This window comes from Cheilinus undulatus, linkage group 4 (assembly GCF_018320785.1).
Source record: "Cheilinus undulatus linkage group 4, ASM1832078v1, whole genome shotgun sequence".
NCBI classification, from domain to species: Eukaryota; Metazoa; Chordata; class Actinopteri; order Labriformes; family Labridae; genus Cheilinus; species Cheilinus undulatus.
Genome location: NC_054868.1, coordinates 6,348,061 through 6,369,212, shown reverse-complemented (window position 1 = coordinate 6,369,212; position 21,152 = coordinate 6,348,061). Strand labels below are relative to the sequence as shown.

Here is a 21,152-nt window from a genome sequence, read left to right as displayed (position 1 = left end):
TATTTTCTACGGACATTTTTTACAGTGTAGATTTTATAACAAAATTATTAACTGCATTTGAAAAAAATAACTATAAAGTACACTTTAACAGGTAAGTAATTTGTCTTTTACGATAAAAAAGGAAAAATAAAATAATTTAAATCTGTGTTTAACTCAAACAAGTATGGCTATTTGCACTGGAGTTTAAAAATGTAAATATACTATATATTAATGTTCTTTTGGTTCAATTATTTAATTGTTGAGGAGTAAATAAACTTCGCGACTACTTTCTTAAGCTGACACCAGATGTAAAGTTTTTTGGGTTTTTTTTTTAGTGGTGCCGATTGTCCAATCTCTATTTAAATTTAAATACATAATTGTTAAAATTAGAAATGATGAGAGGGGACGGTATGGGCAGTGCTTAAAGTGGAAAAAAATAAGTGCCGGTACTCTCTTCTCACACAATCTCAGAACTAATGTTGGCGGTGTGGAGCAAAAATCATATCTTGGTAGTAATTTAGCTGAATGGCAATACATGTTTTATATTTGAATATTTTTAATCTACAAAGAATTAACAAAAACAGTCACCTCTAAGTCAAATCCACAAGGATCAAATGTCCAGATGATCCAATTTTATGAACAGCAACCTGATCATTGTCAACATGGACATGAAAAATTAATAAAAATAAACTACGTGTGTGGGGAAGACACTATTAAACAATAAAGCTCCTTAAATAAGAAAAATGAAATGCCACTTCCCCACTGGACACAGCATTGAAATAGATGATTTTGTGGTCAGTAAGCGTATTAGTGTTAGTGATTCATAGTCCTAGTATTCCTGACTTTCTCACCATGATTCCCTTCACCGTCCACTGTCCTGTCCTCTCTAAATAAAGGCAACAAGCCCTAAAATAAATCTTTAAAAAACATGAAATAATAACATAAAAAATAAAACCAAAATATACTGTACATAAAAAGTAAAAAGGCTGTTTGATAAAATACAAATAGAAAATGCAGTGAGTTTAATAGTTGTTCTTTGTAACCAAATGTAGAGATTAATCAGCCCCTCCTCTCACTGACACCCTGAGTCTCTGCTCCGGCTGTGAGTTGACTTTGCCATCGTTGATCCAGGCTTTTTGTCTTTGTCAGTGAGTCAGCTGTTCTTTAAGCAAAACTACAGCCCTTGATCCTTTCACCAACAGTCTGATAGGTCATTTTGAAACTGTTATTGAATATTATTAGTGTTGATGTCTCGTTCAACAGCAGTGCAAACAGGTGTCAGTGGAGCATCAAGCTCCTTGGTGGAGGAGGCGCTGCACTCGCGCGCCGCGTCACTGTCCAGGACAGGTGAACGATTCAATCTCTGGTTTCCTTTCAACAGTGGCAGGTGAGTTCACCTGAATTTGTGTACAGATAAAAACGTCACATACAGCGGGAAGAGCGCTGTGTGCTACATAATGCACCTATTTAGATACTGTCATGGATCATTAATTAAAGCTGTCAGCTGTGGAGAGGACAGGAGAGTGTACTGGCAAACGATGAGAAGTGACGGTACACTGGAAGAAGTCCCGGTATGCCAAAGGGCAAAATTTAGAAGTGCAGGTACTGCGTACCACTGCATACCGGCCCACTTAAAGCACTGAGTATGGGGAATAAATTATGATCTTTTGTGTGTGCCAGGGTTGGAAGACAGCAACTGCCACCAGCCAAATGCAGGTGTTTTTTGTTTGGTTGGTTTTTTGTGCAGTGTCAGGTGAATTTACTCAACCTATCAGCCACGGTACCAGGTAAATAAATGTAATCCAACAGAGTGATAAGTGACAGAAAGCAACATCAGTTGAATCACAGTCTTTTACTTGTTCTGTTTTCATTTGTATCACTTAATTCTCCTCATGTAAGATCATGCAATTTTGAAATAAGTTAATCATTGGGTCTTGGTCAATGTTTAGTTACAGTTAAAGCAACCTTTGAGGATTTCACTGCAACGGAGACTCTAAACAAGCTAAAACCATTAGTCTTAAACAAGCTTCTTTTTCTTTTTATGAGCAAGTCTAACCCCAAATTAACAGTAGGGCAAACACTATGAATGAGAGTCCAAATACTGCAGATGTTAATTTAAACACGATCCAATTAGAAAGCATGGTTTAAAATATATCAGAAATACAGAAAAAATAATTCCTCTGAACTTAAAAATGCCAAAGAAAAAGGCACTTTGTCTACCAACAGCTTCTAAACAAGAATGTCCTAGAGTCGAACAATTAGAAGGTCTTAATCTTAAATAAGCCTGCTGGTGGTTTAATTATATCAGATGGAGTCTGATCATGAGACAAGTTCAACCAAAGCTCCATTCAGACTGGATTTTATTTCTGGTGGAGAGGTGGAGTGTAAGAAATGCTTACAGCTGCAGTTACAAAATACTTTTGGAGAACAATCTGTGGGTAAAATAATATCTGGAGTGATTTTTTTTTACTTCAGAATTATATAAGACAAGCTGCCTGTCATTCTTTGTTCACTTTGTATTAGATTAAGTGCGAAATAAGAGGTTGAGTACAAAAACTGGGAAAAGTCTGTGGGAAGTAGGTCCCCGGAAGAAGAAGGAATGCATTCAACTTCTCCATGAAACCTGACTGAGTTTGTACTTGTTTAATTTTTGGATTTAGGCACCAATAAATATACGTAGAATTAGGTTTTACAGTAAAATAGGAAGAGGAATTGTTATGGTAGATGTGAGAGAAAGTTGATCAAACTTAATCCCAGAAGTCACACACTGCAGCACATGCTAGAGATTAGTGAAGTAAACCCTGCAACCTTACTTTCCTGTGCATAATGGATCAGCAGAATGTAGGTTAACATCATGTTACAGACAAACACATAGGAAACAATCTTACTATAACTGTCTAAACAAGTCAGAAACTTTTAACAATAGAAAGGGAGTCTTTTAACTTCAAATGTTCTGTGAAACTTGTTGAAATAATTCATGACATAATAATGGGATTAACTTCAAATCGTAACAAAAGACCTTCCACTAGTGAAGCTAATGTGGTCGCGTGGGCTCAAACTTTAAGCCTTGAAAGCATGCAAAGGCTCAGAGAACACCACATGTGGGTACAGACATGCACCACACACAAACACGGCAGATAAAGCTGAGGGAGTCAATACTGAAATCTTAAGGCTCTCTCTATTAGTGCTCCTGTATTTAACAGAGTTTAAATGAAAAGAACAGAGACATAAAAATTACAAACGTGTCTCTGCATGAGTGTGCACATACCAAGAGTTTATGTGATAACACACAGAAAACCTACAGAGCAATGAAGATGATGTGCTATAAAGCAAGACTGAGCAAGGTATGCTGAGCCTACACTGTAAAAAATGTGCATAAAAATAAAGTTAGTACCTGTCAAATAGCAACAGCTAAAGAGCTTAAAATCCAAAGCTGTACTTTCACTAATTCCTTCAATTGGTATACCCCTTTAACTCCTCAATAATGAAAACACCTCATTAGAAATATGACATGAGCAACAATGCATTTAGTCATGTTCACATGATCAAGATGAGCTGCTGAAGCTCAAATCAAGCAACCAAATGGTGAAAAAAGGGTCAATTAAGGGACTTTAACTTAAAAAAAAACTGCACATTTTACCTTGCTGTTTTAATTTGTGCATGCATCTGTGGACAAAAAAAGTATTTTCTTTTTGACTCAAACTGATTCAGAATGGTCAGAGGGTCCAAGAGTTGAGCACATCACTGAGATTTGCAGATTATCTTGGCAGTAGATTAATTGTGGCACCCCATTTAGGATTTGTGACAGTTTAACTAAAAAGACCATACCGGTCACAGTCAAAATGTTTAAATTAGGCAACTCATTTCTAATCCTTTAAATTACAAATTGTACGTGGGTTTAACTGACAAGTCTTAATCTAAGAAATTTCTCAGAAAACCATCAAACTAAGAATCATGCAAACTCTGGATCACAGTGTCAGTGAATAAACAAATGTGAAACTGGTCTGCTGAGAGAGTGCACTGTCAGCATTCAGTCTTCCTAGCAGGTTAGCGTCTAAACTCCTGAAATGTTAAACACAAATATACCCTGACACAGCCTGAGTTCAACTTTATTTCTAAATCAAAATACTGCCAACCCTCACTGTGCCAACAAGATGCTATCAATGCTATCCACCCACTGTCCTCGATTACATACACCCCTACATCAAGTAGGGGTGTAATGATGCATCGATGTTGATTAATATTGATTGGTTGATCAATTTTCAAATCAAAATGACTGAAAGTCAAAACATCAATCTATATGGTCACCTTTGAGCTAAGCTTATTATTTTGAAATAAAAAACATTTGGAAAATTAGGTGAAACTCAGGTCATTGTTCTGTTGAAAAGACATTTTTTCATTAAAAAGCAGAAACTTGTCAGTATTTAATTACCAAAACTAAATGGCGCATACTATCTTCTGATAATGACTGCTGAATCGTTTTGAAATTGTATAGTGGCAGATTTTTTTTTTGGCATCCGAAAATAATGGATCATTGTCCAAAGAATTAATTAATCCTATTGTATTATGACGAAACAGGTGATTTACACCTTTGACATCACGGTAGAAGAGTATTATGGTAGCATGACACCAGCCATTAGCCTGAGTTTATGGCAGAGTGTTATGTTACAGTTTGGCAGATTATTTTACTGGGATTGCAGCCTGAATCTCTTTCAAAAAATCGAAAGATAAGACTAACCTCTAAGAAACAAAGCTGAATGATTTGTAAAAATATTTTAATTGCAATTTTTTTCCCACAAATTGCGATTGCAATTTAATATGCCATTATTTAAGTTCCTCATTTTATGTGTTCAACACATAAAAAAGCACAATATTAGAAAAGTTAAACTAGAGACAAATAATTTAGACAAAGATATCTTATTGCGATTTTGGCCAATATGATGTCCATTGCTATATTGAAGGGGTGATCATTTCTCATATTACTCTCATTTTGATGAAGAAAAATAAATAGCTACATGAGCAAAAGTAGGATTTTTGTCAATAAAAAAGACAGTTGAATGTTTCAATAATGTGTAAAGCATAAAAAAGAAAAGATTGTATCAAAGTGGTTATTTTGATACTTTCAGGTTAAAGAAATATTGCACTGTCCGCGATTTGAAAATGGCAGCATGCCAAATTGCGATTTAATCTAATTTGCGATGAATTGCCCAGCCTTACTTATACCTCTGTTTAATCCCATTAAGTGTTCCCTTGAGTCATACACGTTGACACTGTAATGCTAACAACTGACTAAATACTACACCAAAGGTGTTACCGTATGGTTACTTGATTTTTAAAGTAACCATAAGGTAACTTCACTACAAGTTGCAGTGCATTATGGGGCAGCCCAGTATAAACAGCATGCTCCTGTTTCATACTTAAAAATTTTGGGTGAGTGCAGCTGAGTTCAGATAGGCTACTGCATAAATTGAATTTGGAATGCACTACAGTCAACATGCTGCCACATTTGGTATGAAAATTGTGAAAGTATGCCGTTTTGGACACAGCCCTCATTCTATGTGGATTTTATATGGCCAGCTTGCACAAACGTGTCTTGGTTTCTCTATGAGAAAAAAAGATTAGAAGAAAAAGTTGATAACCACCTTCCTCATACCAGTAATCTCTGACTGAGCTTTGAGGTTTGTTGAGCCATCTTTAGGAAAAGAAAGCCTGGACCTGTCAACTGGTGGCTTCATTATACACCCCTCTGGTCATGCTATGCAGGATTTTACTCCTCAACTCTATGACGGCCAAACTATGCGAACAGTGAAAAGTAGTAGTGACTATTTTGAGGTTGGCAGTGACAGCAGAAGATTAGATAATCTGTCAGCCACTGGAGTTGCTGGAAACATAGACTGAAATAGAAACTATTATCAATTCCTGTCCCTTTCGCACATGGCGTGCGAGGGACAAGTGTGTGTCTATGCATGTGTATAGCTATTATGATAAACAAAGAGTCAGCACTGTTTCCATCGACTGCTCTGTAACACTCCACTCCAGCTCTTCTATCTGGTGAGATTTAGATTCTTAAGTCTGCTTATGTCAACTGTAGCTATGACCAATTAATCATCAGATGTCAAAAGGTGCTTGGAAAAAAATGCTAGTAATGATGCATGAATAATATATACTGTATGTTCATTAACAAAAACATAATTAACTTGTACCTTATAAATAGAGTGAACCAATATCTGGGACAGCTCTGCACATGTCTAGCACAAATGCTTCTATTCTCATTAACTGCTTGTTGCATGTACGCATCATAATTAGATCACTTTATTCAGCATTTGTGAAACAGCGCTTTCAGAATCCCCATTAAAAGATTTTTCATTCAGATTGATTTGAATGATTTTTGAAATATTACACAAACCACAACCACCAAAAAAATGGAATGTCCTAATGAACTCTTGATAAAATATCTAGGCTAATGTTTGTGAATCTCAAAAAAAGATACAGGCAAACTCTTGCACACACCGTCTAAATTTCTCAAAAACAAATGTCTCCCTACATCTTATTCTGTTTTCATTTACATTTTACTAAATGTCCCAGCTTTTATGGAAATAGGGTTGTATCATTCATTGCAGGGATGTTGTTTTTGACTGCATTTTTATAAGTGCCTGCTACATACAAGGACTGTTTGTTTCTGTTGATTTATTTATTGATTTAACTGTAGAGGGAGGAAAATGTGTGCAGCACTTCAAGTCCAAGAGAAATTTCCCAATGGGACAATAAAGTCTAGTATCACATGGTATCATAGATAGAGGCCATTAAAATGGTAATGATATACCGTATTTCTGCTATAAATGGTGTGTAAATAACACGATGTTGCTGTGGCTGAATAGATCCACTGTGCACTCGCTGCCTCCTCCTGGTCACATAAACCTGAGATACATTCACAAACTGAGGCCTGCAGAGGAGAGCTGCTCTGTGTCTGTGTGAAAGACTGAAAAACAACCCAAAATAGACTCTAGCCACGGACTGAGGAGCAAATTGTGTGTGGGAGTGTGTCTCCACCATCTGCTACCTTGTTTGAATTCAGAAACCAGTTCAAATTATGTAAGTTTAAATGTGCATGAAGACTCAATGTTAAAAGTCTCTTAAAATTGCTCAAATGGGAACCATGGTTCTTTTTTCCACAGAAGCAAAATATTCATCACATTGAAAAGCCTGCTCACACATGGCATACAGAAATGAAATCCTGGCTTTATTAGGGTCGTAGGACCTTGAAAAGAAGTCACAGAGCCACAAACCCAAATAAGCAAGCTTGAAAAACATATTCAGTGGCCTTTAAACTCTATGTGCTGTGTTTACATTCAGATTTCATTCCAGAAATTGCAGCTCTTGTCTGTTTTCATTACACAGACCGTCAGCTCAAAGAGGTGACTTCATACACTAAGAAGTACTCTGATTATGTAACGCATCATCATGGATTTAAATGGGAGTGAGTGCCACAAAACCAACTCCTCTGACTTGTCATACAAGTTGAACTAAAAGCAGTTTTGATGATTTTATGGCGTTTAGAGCCACAGTAGCTTCAGCTAATAAACAATAGTAGTTTTTTTCTTATTATTAGTATTAACCTTTAATCAAAGGTGATACCAAACACCTACCATGCAATACTGTAAAAAAAAAGAAAGGATAAAATAGGAAACTAGGTAAGCTTATTTCAGAACACTTCAACAGAATGAAATACTGTCACTGTTTAAAATATTGACAATGATAATCTCTGGTGATCAAAAAAACTTCAGCACTGGTATAGAAATGTTTAAGCTGTGTAAACGTTTACGGTGTGAACAGCAGAGGCAATGTTTAATGTACATATGATAATCCAAAGACAGAAAAGCAAAATACAACCCTAATTGCAAAAAAAAAAAAAAAAAAGTTTGGACAGGCCAACAAAAGACTAGAGATTTTGTAGTACTACTGAAAAAAAAAAAAAGAGTTGGAGGAGCATTTTGCATCCAGTTAGGTTAACTGACAAGTCAGTAACATGACTGGAATAAAAAATGAGCATTTTAGAGAGGCAGAGTTGCCCAGAAGTAAAGATGGGCAGTTGTCCATGAATCTGCCAAAAATGCCACCTAAAAATTGTGGAACAATTTCAGAAAAATGCTCCTCATTGTGAAATTGTAAAGACTTTGAGTATCCCACCATCTACAGTACATGACATCACCAAAAGATATGGAGAATCTGGAGAAATCTCTGTGCACAAGGGACAAGGCCAAAGGTCAATACTTGATGCTCATGATCTTCAGGACCTCAGGCAGCACTGCATATAATTAGGCATGATTCTGTACTGGAAATGACGGCATAGGCTCCGAAACACTGCCAGAAATCACTGTCTGTCCAAGTTCAGCATCAAATACAAGTTAAAGCTGTATCATGTCAAGAAGAAGCTATATGTGATCATGATCCAGAAACCATCCTCTCTGGGCCAAAGCTCATTTAAAATTGGCTGGGGCAAAATGGAAAACTGTTCTGGGGTCGGATAAAAATTTGAAACTATTTTTGAAAACCACAGATGCTTTATCCTGTGAACTAGAGAGGAGAGGGACCATTTTATCAACACACAGTTCAAAAGCCTGAATCTCTGATGGTATGGGGTTCCATTAGTGCCTGTGGCATGGGCAGCTTACACATCTGGAAAGGAACTATCAATGCTGAAAAGTAGATGGAGGTTTTGGAGCAACATACGCTCCATCCACACAACATCTCTTTCAGGTACTGGCCTACCTGGAGTCCAGACCTTTCACCCATAGAAAACAACAGGCACATCATAAAACCACAAATTTGGCAAGGATGACATCAGAGAAGAATGGGTTAACATTCTTCTCCCAAAACTCCAGCAACTGGTCTCCTCACTTCCCAGACGTTCACAGACTGTTGTTAAAAGACAAGGTAATTCTAAACAATGGTTAACATGGCTCTATTTTTTTGGATGCATTGCTGCCATTAAATTCAGAATAAGCATATTTTTCATGAAAAGGTAAAATGCCTCACTTTCAACATATGATATGTTGTTTACTTTTGATTGTGGATAAAATATGGGTTCGTGCAAATTGAACTGATAACTGGACTTTTGGAGTTTAATAGATAACAGCCTCAAATATCTGCAGAAAAAGTATTTTCCAGAAATATAACAAATAGTGTTTTTGAGAGTGAATATGCATTTTTTATGGCTTTGCATCAGAGAGCCACAAAAACTGTTTCGGACATTTTCAGTATTTTAGTATTAAAGAACATATCTACATGCTCAGATGCATTAGTATTCCTCTATAATATTATTGTTCAGACTCTAAATGTTTAACCATACTTCCTTTGTTTCCCAACCAGTGATGAGTGGACTTAAGTAAATTCATTTTTAGAGGAAAATGAAAGGATATATTCTATAACAATTAAGAAAAACAACAATTTTTAAGTAAAGAAAGTTTCTCATGAGAATCTGCAGATCTGATGTTTTGAACCATTGCTACTCTGATTGACAGTTAACAATCTCTGCTTTAGTAAAGTTGGAAGTCTGACTGCTGTTGTGGTTTAGAGTTGGGTTGGAGGAGAAAAAAATGGCATCAAAGAGAAATGTTGCTTCATTTATGTGTTCTGTTGGATAATAGCTCCATCAATCACAGCATGTTACTGTGTTAATCCAAGCGACAAGTCCAGGCAGAGGAATCCTTTTAAATACCAAACACACAAATATGCCAATCATGGCAAACTCCCCAGGAACACACACAGCCTCATCTGAGTGCACAATCACTCTGATGAATGAGGAATGGCTGGATTAGACTTGCAGAAACTTGGCACTTGATGCTTTAAGCTCTACTGCCGACGAGGCAAATGCTGTATGGTAGGAGAAGAGTCTGCAAGGCCCTGCAGAAACACCCAACATGCAGTGTAACACTCAAAGCAGGGTTTAAAATGTGAACAGAATATAGAATCAACTGAAGAGCCCTGCTTAGGACAAATCCTCACAAACAAGCAGAGGAAAGCAGGAGAAACAGAATTTTTATGCAAACAGCCTTTTAAAGCTGCAAAGTTGGAGTTTTATTCCTGCAAAAAAGTTTTCTCTTCAAGAATTGACAGAAATCACCTGTCTGCTTCATCTAGGCATCCACATCTGTACAGATAAACTGCAGAAGATGAAAAAAACAGAGCTCCAAATAAAGATCTTAAAGTTAAGATTAATTTTGCATTTAATATTATACTTTTGATTTTTCTGGGGTTAAGGGTTAAGAATTCACTGCTAACTTCTGGTTAACTGTGGAGTCAAATAACCATACGATTACAAGAAATGCATGGACTGACTGCAGGCAATACAGATTTACTAGCTTGGGGGTTCACTACACCTGAGCAAGTTCAATTATTGAGTTTAAATATGTTATTTAGGTAAGCTAGGATGGAGTTCGTGCTCTTTTAACATTTAAGGTGTTGCACCAGCTGAATTAGTCCCAATGTAGGCAGAAGTTACACCTACACATAGCTCTAAGTAGGTGTAAAGTCCTCTGTACAATATGGTTGTTATGGTGATAGTTCTGAAAGGTGGAATAACTTGGAGATGACGAGGAGCAAAGCTGAGATCACAATCGTCATCATGTCAGTAGGGCAATCTTAAGGCCTTCCCTGCAGGCTGAGACTTGATCAATGGCACAAAGGTGTGAGATCATCAGTTATTAGAACTGATGGGAAGAGGAAAGGAGGAGAGGCAGGGCTATAGACAACACCCAGGAATAAGACTGAACAAACACTGCATTTATGCTGTACTATACTGTATTTGTTTGTCCACCTAAACTTCATGATTCATACAAAAAACACACAATATGTCTAAATATTAGAACACTTTGGAAAAGTTCAACTTGCAAAGGTTTGCTGAACCTTTAACCTCAACTTCTGGTTCAGAAGGGGAGAGGAGCGGTTGGATGTCACACTTCAGTGTGAATTGCTCAAAACATCATCAAAACATGTCAAAAGTCAATCCTAAATTAATTGAAGCTTAAGGTGTTGGCTTGAAATGTGTACCCCTCTCATTTTCCAGCTTATCGAAACAAAGAGGTAATTAACAATCAAAGACTCTGAAACATTGTGAAAACCAGCCCCATCATGGGGATGGTTGTCACACACTATGGAGTTGTCGCAATGTTGTTTTAATGGGAAAAGTCTTAAAAAAGAAGGAAGGAAGCAGAACTAAAATTGGTAAATAACATAATGCATCTTAACACAAAATAAGTAAGGAGCATCTTTAGTGCAGCCTATAGCAACTTACAGAACAAATCAAATAGGCCTAACAAAAATAGCCTACCCAACTAGGCTACACACTTTCACAATCTTAGTTAAGGTGACAGCAAATGTATGTGTGTATATGGGTTTGTGCACTCCAGCTAAGCAGAGCTTGTGTGCTCACTGGTTGCACATGCAACACTACTCCCATACCTCCCCTGAACAGCTGTGACAACCAACCCTGAATGGAAATTCCTACCAGCATCTAGGCTAACAACAACCTAAACTATAGCTATGGCTTTCCCTTCAGACTTTAAGGGTGGCAATTGTTTTGTTATAAATCCATTGTATAAAACCCTTGAGGAAAAATACTGGAGGAGGAGCCAAGTATTTTCAAAAAGTCCTTTGATCTCAAGTTCAGCTGTCCTACTCCAGAGAAAACTATGTAGGTGAGCTTTGGTACCAATTCTGGACATTTCCATAACACATTTTGGAAGGCATTGCCCTGTGGTGACGATACACAGTGAGTGTGACAACCAACCCACGTGACAACCAATGCTGTTCTCCCCTACACATAACCACAATCGTGGAGAAGACTGCTCAATTAAAGTTGTCCAGAAGTCAATTATTATCACCGTCCATATGGAGGGTAAGCCCCAGAAGGTCACTGCTGAAAGGTCAGGCTGTTCTCAGAGGCTGTATAAAAGCATATTCATCAAAAGTTCACTGAAGGGAAAAGTGTGATAAGAAAAGGTACACAAGCAACATGGATAAGCTCAGCCTTTGGAGAATTGTCAAACAAAGCAGATTCAAGAACTCAGAGGAGATTCACAAGGAGTAGACTGCAGCTGGAGTCAGTGGATCAAGAGCCACCACACAGACAGGTCCAGGAAATGGGCCACAAGTGTCACGTTCTGAGTGCTGGGCGACTCTTGAACCACAGACGTCATCAGCATCTGACCTGGTCCAAGGAGAAAAAGAACTGGACTGTTGCTCAGTGGTCCAGGTCCTGCTTTCAGATGAAAGTACACAGAATCCAAGGTCCCTGAAGACAAGCAATTTTAAGTAACACAGTCAGTGATGGTTTGGGGTGCCATGTCATCTGCTGTTGTTGGCCCAGTTGCTAAGAAGCTTTATGGAGATACTGATTTCCTTTTCCAGCAGGACTTTTCACCCACCCACAGTGAATCCATTCCAACGGTACCATAAACTCGTTTGCCTAATGCCACAAGGACTAAATATTGTGCTCATGCCATGTTTAAAGTTACTTAAATCTGCTTTCTTCCTCATTCTGATTCTGTTAGCACTTCAGCACATCTTCTCCATGTCTACATGCCTAAAACCATTAATGGCTACCATGTTGTAGACTGATGAGATACTTGCAGGAAAAAGCAGCTAAACAGGTATACATACAGGTATACATAAAGCGATACATGAGTGTTTATCACCATGTGACATGACTCAGCAAAAATGCTTTTTTGCTCAAGTAAAACACAAATAGGCACACTTAAGGATTTTAATAGGCAGAAATCTAGAGAGGCATATGTGACTTTAATTTTCCTCAGGAAAGAAATCATTCACCATCACAATGATGCACTCAGTCTGTTCGTCATGAAGTAGCAGAGACGTGCACACTCATATCACACACACAAAGCCCTCCACCATGCCAAGGAGAAGCACCGAGTCTTTATTTAATCCTGGGCAGCCCTGCAGGATGATGCAGAGGACAACCTGTTATGTAACACCCATAACGCTGCTGCAGCAGAAATGTCCATTACACCGGCACACTTCACTGCATAGATACTCACAGTGGACACACACCAACACAATGCTACAAGCAACAGCAGCAGTGCTGACATTACTGCACAATGCCAGTCATAACTGCAGACTGACATGAGTGGATATTTATGCATGTAAACAGCAGTGCACTTAGCCTACACAAAATAATGCAGTTACACTGGTTTAAGGCTACACATATAGTTCTCCAAAAGCAGCATTTTATGCAATTCTATGTGTGCCCAATGCAAATGCAGAGCCATAGAACAAAAAGATTCCTAACAGCTTGGGTTTCTATCTGAAAGTATACCATCTAAATACCTCAAGACTCATTTAAATTTGCTTAATATACATCTTATTCAGGATAAAAGACGTTAAATTAAACTGTTTGAGTTTTTAGCTCTTCTTTTTTTGCATATTTAGACCATCCATATTTGAAGCCTTAAGAAAAAAAAACCTTAATTTTCCATAGGAATTAATATAAATTAACTTTTTTCCAGGCTATTAAAGAGAAACGTCATTTCTGACGGTGAGAATGAGGTGACACCAAAGTCCATTCACAAATGAGTCAGTTTTATCTAGGTTTACTGCAGAGGTAATATAAGGTAGAATTAATTACCAAATTTGAACAGAAGAGCAAAATAAGAGCATGGTATTTGATTGACAAAACTATTAAAACAATAGAATCGTTTCTGTAATGAAGTCTGACCACATTTAGTGATGTTTCTCACAGTTTAAGACGGCCGTTAATGGGCTCGGGTATGCACTATCAGGCAATACAATAGTTTTAAAGTATACATTGATCTGGTTGTTCCAAAATTATGCCGCATTTTCCAGGCAATCTTGAAGCTTCACAAAAGTGTAAATATTTGGTTAAATTACGACCAGCATGTCAGAGTCAGTGAGCAATCATAAATGTCTTGAATTGTTGATGGAGTTCGTCCATTGCTGCTGTGAGTAGGAAGTGACGCCAATCTCCATATAAAAACTTGCCGATTTAAGCTAGGTTGACAGCAGAAATTGCATACAATAGAATACCTGACCATGTCTTTAGCTAGTTTGCAAATTCAGACCTCTGTTTTTATCCACATACACTTCAAAAAAGAACCGTTCTTACTTTCTGTATAAAGTCTTGCTAAATTCAATAATTTTACGACTGTACAAGATAACCGTTACAGTCCCCAGTACGTCAATATCTAGCACCAAACATTCGTTAAAAAGTAAAAAATTAAGGAGATTTTTGTCTCAACCCTATGCCGAATATTCCAGAAAATCTTGGCAGCTCGAAAAAATTGTGAAAATTAACTAAATTACTTACCTGCATCTCAATGTGAGCGAGCAATCATAAAACTGTAATATTGTTAACGGAGTTCGTCCAATGCTGCTATGAAAAGGAAGTGACGCCAAACTCCCTTCAAAAAATTACCAATTTAAGCTAGGTTGGCTGCAAAAATTACAACGGTTGAATAGCGTACCATTTTTTTTTCAGCTTGTCCACAAATTCAGACTTCTGTTTTTATTCACATGAATTTCAAAAAGAAAATAACACTAGCTGTGTAAATTCTTGCTAAATAAAATGCTTCCAACCGTTAAAGACAACAGTAACCGTGCTCCGGACTGCAATATCGAGCCCCAAAAATTCGTTTTAAAGTTAAAATTGAAGAGATTTTTGTTCCAAACCAAAGCCGAATTTTCCAAGACAGCGTGCCAACTTTATTAAAGTGTAAAAAGCGTTTTCATGAGTATCCTTAATCTACTACGAGCAAGTAATCCTTACACTTCAATTTTTTTTAACGAAGTTCGTTGCTACCGAGCTCTAGGAGAAACAGGCTAATTAACGTCTCAAGCTTAATGCACCGGAATAAAAATTAAAACTGATAATGTAAAGACAAAGGGAAAGTACTGCATCTTAGAGACTGAGAGTTTAGCTGTCTTACCGTCTTTGTCCAGCCTTGGTCGTAAAGTATCAACCTGCTGTTTTCACCTGGAAACACCCTGACAACTGCGCGAACCCTTTCAAATCACTTCTCCACTGCGGATTCTTCCAATCCTCATGAAGGTATTTTTCTGGAAAGAATACGCTGCTTCCAATGGGCTATCTTTTTCAGATGGTCAGTGATAGCCTCAGCCCACGAACCTGATCGGCTGAGTCACGACAGAGCTCCTACATTCACAGAAACAGCTCACACACCTGTGGATAAAGACTTAATCAATCAAATTAATTATTTTCCTGCTGGTCTGTCCACGTGTTCAGGGACTACAATGGCAGGAGGACATTTATTATGTAAGTGATACTCTCATTAAAGCACATTCATGCTAATTTAGGAACAAGTTTTCACGCATTTTAGGCTTTTAACCTGTCTGATGTCACACTCATATCCATTATGTCATGGATATTTTTCCTACACTTATTTGTAGATTTTAAGAGAAAAGAACCAACTTAGCCTTTAATTTTCATCGACATGGATTAAGAGTAGGTCTAAGCTAAAAAGACAAAAAAACAGGGCTAATTAAATCAAGATAAAATGAGCTTAAATTTCCCTTTCTTTTCAAGAAAAAACTGTTTATCTGGTTGAATTATTTCTATAACTCTTTATTTTCTTTCGCTATTTAATTAATAATGCTTTTTGATTTGTTTTAAACGGATTCTTTATTAATTTGAGGACAAGAATAAACAGCTCATACCAGCTTCACCTTACTTGCCTCACTAGTGGACTTTTGCATGTATAACACTGCCATCTAGTGGACTTTTGCATGTATAACACTGCCATCTAGTGGACTTTTGCATGTATAACACTGCCATCTCGTGGGTAAGCGACCATCTAAATCTGATTTAATTGCATCCCACGGGATGCTTTTTTAAAAATTCTCCAGGGAGCGTTGATTCTCATTGATGGGCTGGGATATGGGCAACCCCTTCATTTGTTGGATGCTATCATATGGAAACCGCCTTTAACCAGCAAAGAGTATTAGTATCATTATCAGGGATATTTTTGTTTGAGAAATTCGCTATCATTGTCAACAATCTGTCAAATTTGATCGTTTCTTACATTAATATAAGCTGTTAGTTTCTTATCTTTACAGACTCGTGTGTTATTGGGCCTAGGTCAGCCCTCCCCCATCAAAAAATGCAAAGCTAATCTTTAGCAGGTATGGAATATCATCAAAAAGTTGATTTATTTCATTAATTCAATTCAAAAAGTGAAACTCATATATTATATAGATCCATTACACTCAGACTGGTGCATGTGTTAGTTTCTTTTAATTTTGACATTTATGGTTTACATCAAATGAAAACCACAAATTCACTAATTTAGAATATTAGAATATTACTTAAAGTAATTTAAAAGAAAAAGGATTTTTAACATGTTGGACTACTGAAAAGTATGAACATGTACAGCACTCAATACTTGGACGGGGCTCCTTTTGCATGAATAACTGGTATGGAGGTTGCTCTGATAGCCGCCTTCAGCGTTTCTGCGTTGTTGGGTCTGGTGTCTTGCATCTTCCTATTCACAATGCCGCATAGATTCTCTATGGGTCAGGCTAGTTTGCTGGCTAATAAAGCACAGGGATACCATGGTCCTTAAACCAGGAATTGGTACTTTTGGCAGTGTGGGCAGGTGCCAAGTCCTGCTGGAAAAAAACCCACTGGACCAACACCGGCAGATGACATGGCTCCCCAAACAATCACTGACTGGAAACTTTACACTGGACCTCAAGCAGCGTGGATTCTGTGCCTCTCCTCTCTCTCTCCAGACTCTGGGATCTTGATTTCCAAAAGAAATGCAAAATGTACTTTCATCTGAAAAAAGGGACTTTGGACCACTGAGGAACAGTCCTGTCCTTTTTTGTCCTCAGCCCAGGTAAGATGCCAATGACTTTGTCTCTGGCTCTGGAGTGGCTTGGCACAAGAAATGCAACAGTTGACAGTTGTAGTCCTGTGTATGTTTGTGCGTAGTGGCTCTTAAGAGCTGTGACTCCAGCTGCAGTCCATTCCTTGTGAAGCTCCCCTAAATTCTTGAATGGGCTTCATTTCACGATCCTCTCAAGGCTGCCGTTATCCCCGTTGCTTGTGCTCCATTTTGCCACTGTGTTTCCTTCCATTAAACTGTCCATTAATGTGCTTGGATACAGCAGTCTGTGAACAACCAGCTTCTTTAGCAATGACCTTTGTGGCTTACCCTCCTTGTGGAGGGTGTCAGTGACTGTCTTCTGGACATCTATCAAGTCAGCAATCTTCCCTATGATAGCCTACTGGTCCAGACTGAGAGACCATTTAAAGGCTCAGGAAACCTTTGCAGGTGTTCTGAGTTAATTAGCTGATTAAAGTGTGAAACCATGAGTCTCAAATATTGAATTTTTTCACAATATTCTAATTTTCTGAGATGCTGAATTTCAGGTTTTATTTGGGTTTTTCAACTATCATCATTCTAATTGATGATAATTATGATTATATAGCTGATGGTCTTTTAAAGAATATGTCAGTCACCTGTGTGTATATAGTAAATGTGTATAAGGTGTCCGCTCTCATATGAGGACTTTTCATGAAGTCAGAGCTTGTGCACTGTGTACTTCCTGTTTTTCCCCCTAAAGTTTAAGTGTGTATTAGCTATTACAACAGTTAAGAACTCTTCAGGTTCTCCTATTTTTCTTTCTATCACTTTCAAAAACACTTAAAGTGACTTTAAAAAGAAAGTAACATAAAAATGCTCACTTCTTTGTTTAGCTTTCACTCCAAATCACAAATGTTATCATGAAACCCCACAGCAGAAATTGTGGTTTGTCACAATTCCCACAATTCCCAGGTCTATAACTGCACCTCAATTATGCAAATGACTTATTTAAAGCTTCAAATTAAGGTTGTCGTCCTTGTAATAGGTTTATAAAAACAATTCCCTATGTAATAAGAGCTTATTTTGGCATTTGGATTGTTTTTCTCATCTAAAGGACTTCTTTAATTTCACGAGTCAAGTTAGCATGAGGAGCCTGATGATTGATTCTGCATATTTTACCTTTATAGTAACAAATCCAAACAAACAAAAAGTACATAAATGCACCCTTTCCCCTTTTGCCAGTCCTTTTCCTTCCACCTGCAGTGTCCAGGCATCAGTATTATTGCTTAAATAAATGGAAAGAATGTAGTTCACATGAAAGTGTTGTAAAGGCCAAACGGATAAATCAGGATGAGTGCACCAAACAACCGACCAGTTCCTTAAATGCATACATGATCACCTCTGCTGTTCAGTCTCTTCTCCTTCTTCCTGGTTTTTATGACTTGTGTTAAATATTGCATAACAACAAGTTTCATAATAACCCTAACTGTTCTTACTCACCAAAGTGAATCCCTCTGCAATGTGACTTCCATCTGCTCTGCCTGATTACTGTGCAGCTCACAAACTCATGACAAGACACACGATGGGAGAAGAATGTGAGCGCTCAACACGGCACGTGACAAACCTGTAATTTTGCAAGAATAATTTTTGTTATGAAAAATTGAAATAGCTTAGTTAAAATAAAATTCTTTTAATCACCCAGGTGTCTGGAATGGAAATGTCATTTCACATGCACAACTCAAACACACAGTCAGCTTTTTTAAATCTGCTCTGCAAGTTTCTTGATCCTGACTGGCAAAATGTAAAACTCTGGAAAGCTTTTGCAAGTCTAGCAAAACCTGTTCTGAAAACTTTATCTTCTATTTCCTTCAAGTTGATATTTCTCTTCAGTGTTGTGACTTTAAGTTAGTTTAAAAATATTTGCAGTTAATGTGCAGGTCGCTTTGCCCTGTAATACTGTTGAAGCTTAAAGGGGAAATTGGCTGAACTTTCAGGATCCTTTAGACAGTGGCTCAAATGAAAATTACAATTCTGATTTTCTTTCACCATGTTTAAAACTTTTACTAGCCAAAATAAACATTTAATTGTTTATAGAACATAGCTTTTCCAATCAAGATACAAAGGAGATGCTCTAATGCTCTGGTTTGCTGTCCGAGCTCTCGTGCCTGAATCTACTAATGAATAAGATATAAAGCTAACAATTCCTTAATTCTTGGTCACGTAAAATCTCAGTTTATGTTACCTAGAAACAGGGATCCACTTATTTTACCTTGGATGAACCTTTCTCCACCACTGAACTGATTCTACAAATAATACAGCTGCTTAAAAAGTTATTTTATTTGAGTTATAAGTTGTTACAAAACATCAAACAAAAAAATTTTCATTTTCTCAGTGATGAATATTTCAAGGGACCCTGCTAGAAAGAAATAAAATAATAGCTAAGACTAAACACAATTAAAAATAAAAATAAAACCCACAGTGAATTTATAGCAAATGAATACTGAGGCCACCTTATAGAAAAATAAATGTTTGAAATAAAAGAAATAGAAATAAAGGCATAAGACATCTAGTACAAAGTCATGTTTTTTTTAAAAATGAAGCCCTAATATTAAATGATTTAAGTTGTTGGAGAATAAAGTTGTTATTTAAGGAAAACGTAAAGTTTTAATTTTATGGGTATAAAGACTTAGAGATGCACAATATAAGAATTTTCTGGTGTCTGATATGCTGATGTATCTTAATTAATTTTAGCCAATATCGGCCCCCCTTTTGGTAAAACCTTCAACACTTTTCTTGGTTAGATACAATCAGCAAAACTCATCTGCTCTTTGCTCTATTTCCCAAACTCTAAACACAACCTCACTCAGTAAAACACGTTCCCATTGTGATGCTCTTGTGATGCAGAATGGTAACCACTGATGGCAGAAGATAGACACAATTTAAGCAGAGATGTCATCGTTAAACACAGCCAGTCAAAACTGAAAACACTTGATGATTTGGACCAGTCTAGACCAGTTCAGAGAGAAAATGTGAGTCATAGTTGAAATCAGAGATGAGACAACCTAAGAGTACAGAACAGACATTTCTAGGGAGGCACAGGATTACCAGTATGAAATAAGTATTTCTACCAATATTTACAACTGATATTTTGGCTATAAAATCTGCCTTTATCAGATATAAATACTGGCTTTAGCTGTAGTCTTCTTCTTTATTCATCATCATTCCTACACTACAATGATTCGAGGGACACTGGATGAAAAATGCCCCGCTGATATTAGATATGTAAACTATGAGTAGTAAATATTTATTTTGGGTGAAAAAAGAACAAAAATAGAAGTAGAAGTAGAAAACAAAGACTCTAACACACTGGTTTCTGCTGTTGCAATTCCAACAGTGTCCAAATATTTTGGTACTCAGCCCTTTATCATGTCATTTACTATAAAAAATCAACGTTATGAAGGTCTGAACAATGTATGCTTTTATATATAGATCTACAATATTTCACTTATTAATCCATATCTGCAGATACCGATATCATGCTAATAATACTGTTCATCCCTAATCTTTATAGTATTAAAGTCAGAGTGCCTTAAGTTGCAATAATTTGAAAATGAAGTAATAATTTAATTAAAAAAAATATTAGACAGTAACATCCAGAATTTTGTGTTTTGGAGATTGTTTTTTTTAATTCTATCTATATTTTTCTTTCAGCCTATGGTGGGCCTTAATGCTAATATGAATGTCTCACTATATTCTTGAAATATGACTAATTTTCTTAATGTTAATAGTTTAATCCCGTAGAATTAAGATTTCTATGTTTCTTTATTATATGTATTCATATAATGAGTCCACAGTACCCAGTTAAAATACAAAATGTATATAAAAAATAATCTTTAAATTCCAAGCTTTACAAGACAGGAGACAGAGGATGAAATTTGCGCACGCGCGGTTGTGGCTGATCCTTGGAGCGCACGAGCACGCTCCTAGCACGATCTGTGAATTGGTGATATGTTGGGAAGAATGAACGGTTAAACGGTCAGGGAGGTCTTTCAAAATAGTATAAGGGCAAAAAGCTATTTAAGTTATTGAATAATGTCAAAAGTGAAATCGCCTTTTATCTGCAAAATCATATATTCAATGGTTGCTTTAGTGAGAATATGTCTAGGATTGTGTAAAATCGCTGGAGATGTCAGCTTTGGAACATTTGAGGACAGTTTTAGCTTTTATTTTGAAAGTAAAACCCGGAAGCTGACTGCTGTATGACCGTTAACTTCACAATTGTGTAGTACGCAGTAACGCAGCTGTTATCAGCGT

At 37.0% G+C, this 21,152-nt stretch overlaps 1 protein-coding gene across 2 annotated transcripts in view; it reads right to left on the bottom strand.

Moving 5' to 3' along the window:
* LOC121508895 (microtubule-associated tumor suppressor 1 homolog) overlaps positions 1–15,166 on the bottom strand; it is a 129,248-nt gene extending 114,082 nt beyond the window's left edge. For both annotated transcript variants that reach the window (XM_041786028.1, XM_041786029.1), the window contains exon 1: positions 14,940–15,166. The gene's annotated coding sequence lies outside the window, so the exon portion shown is untranslated. The remainder of the gene's footprint in view (positions 1–14,939) is intronic.
* Between the last annotated feature and the right edge of the window lie 5,986 nt (positions 15,167–21,152).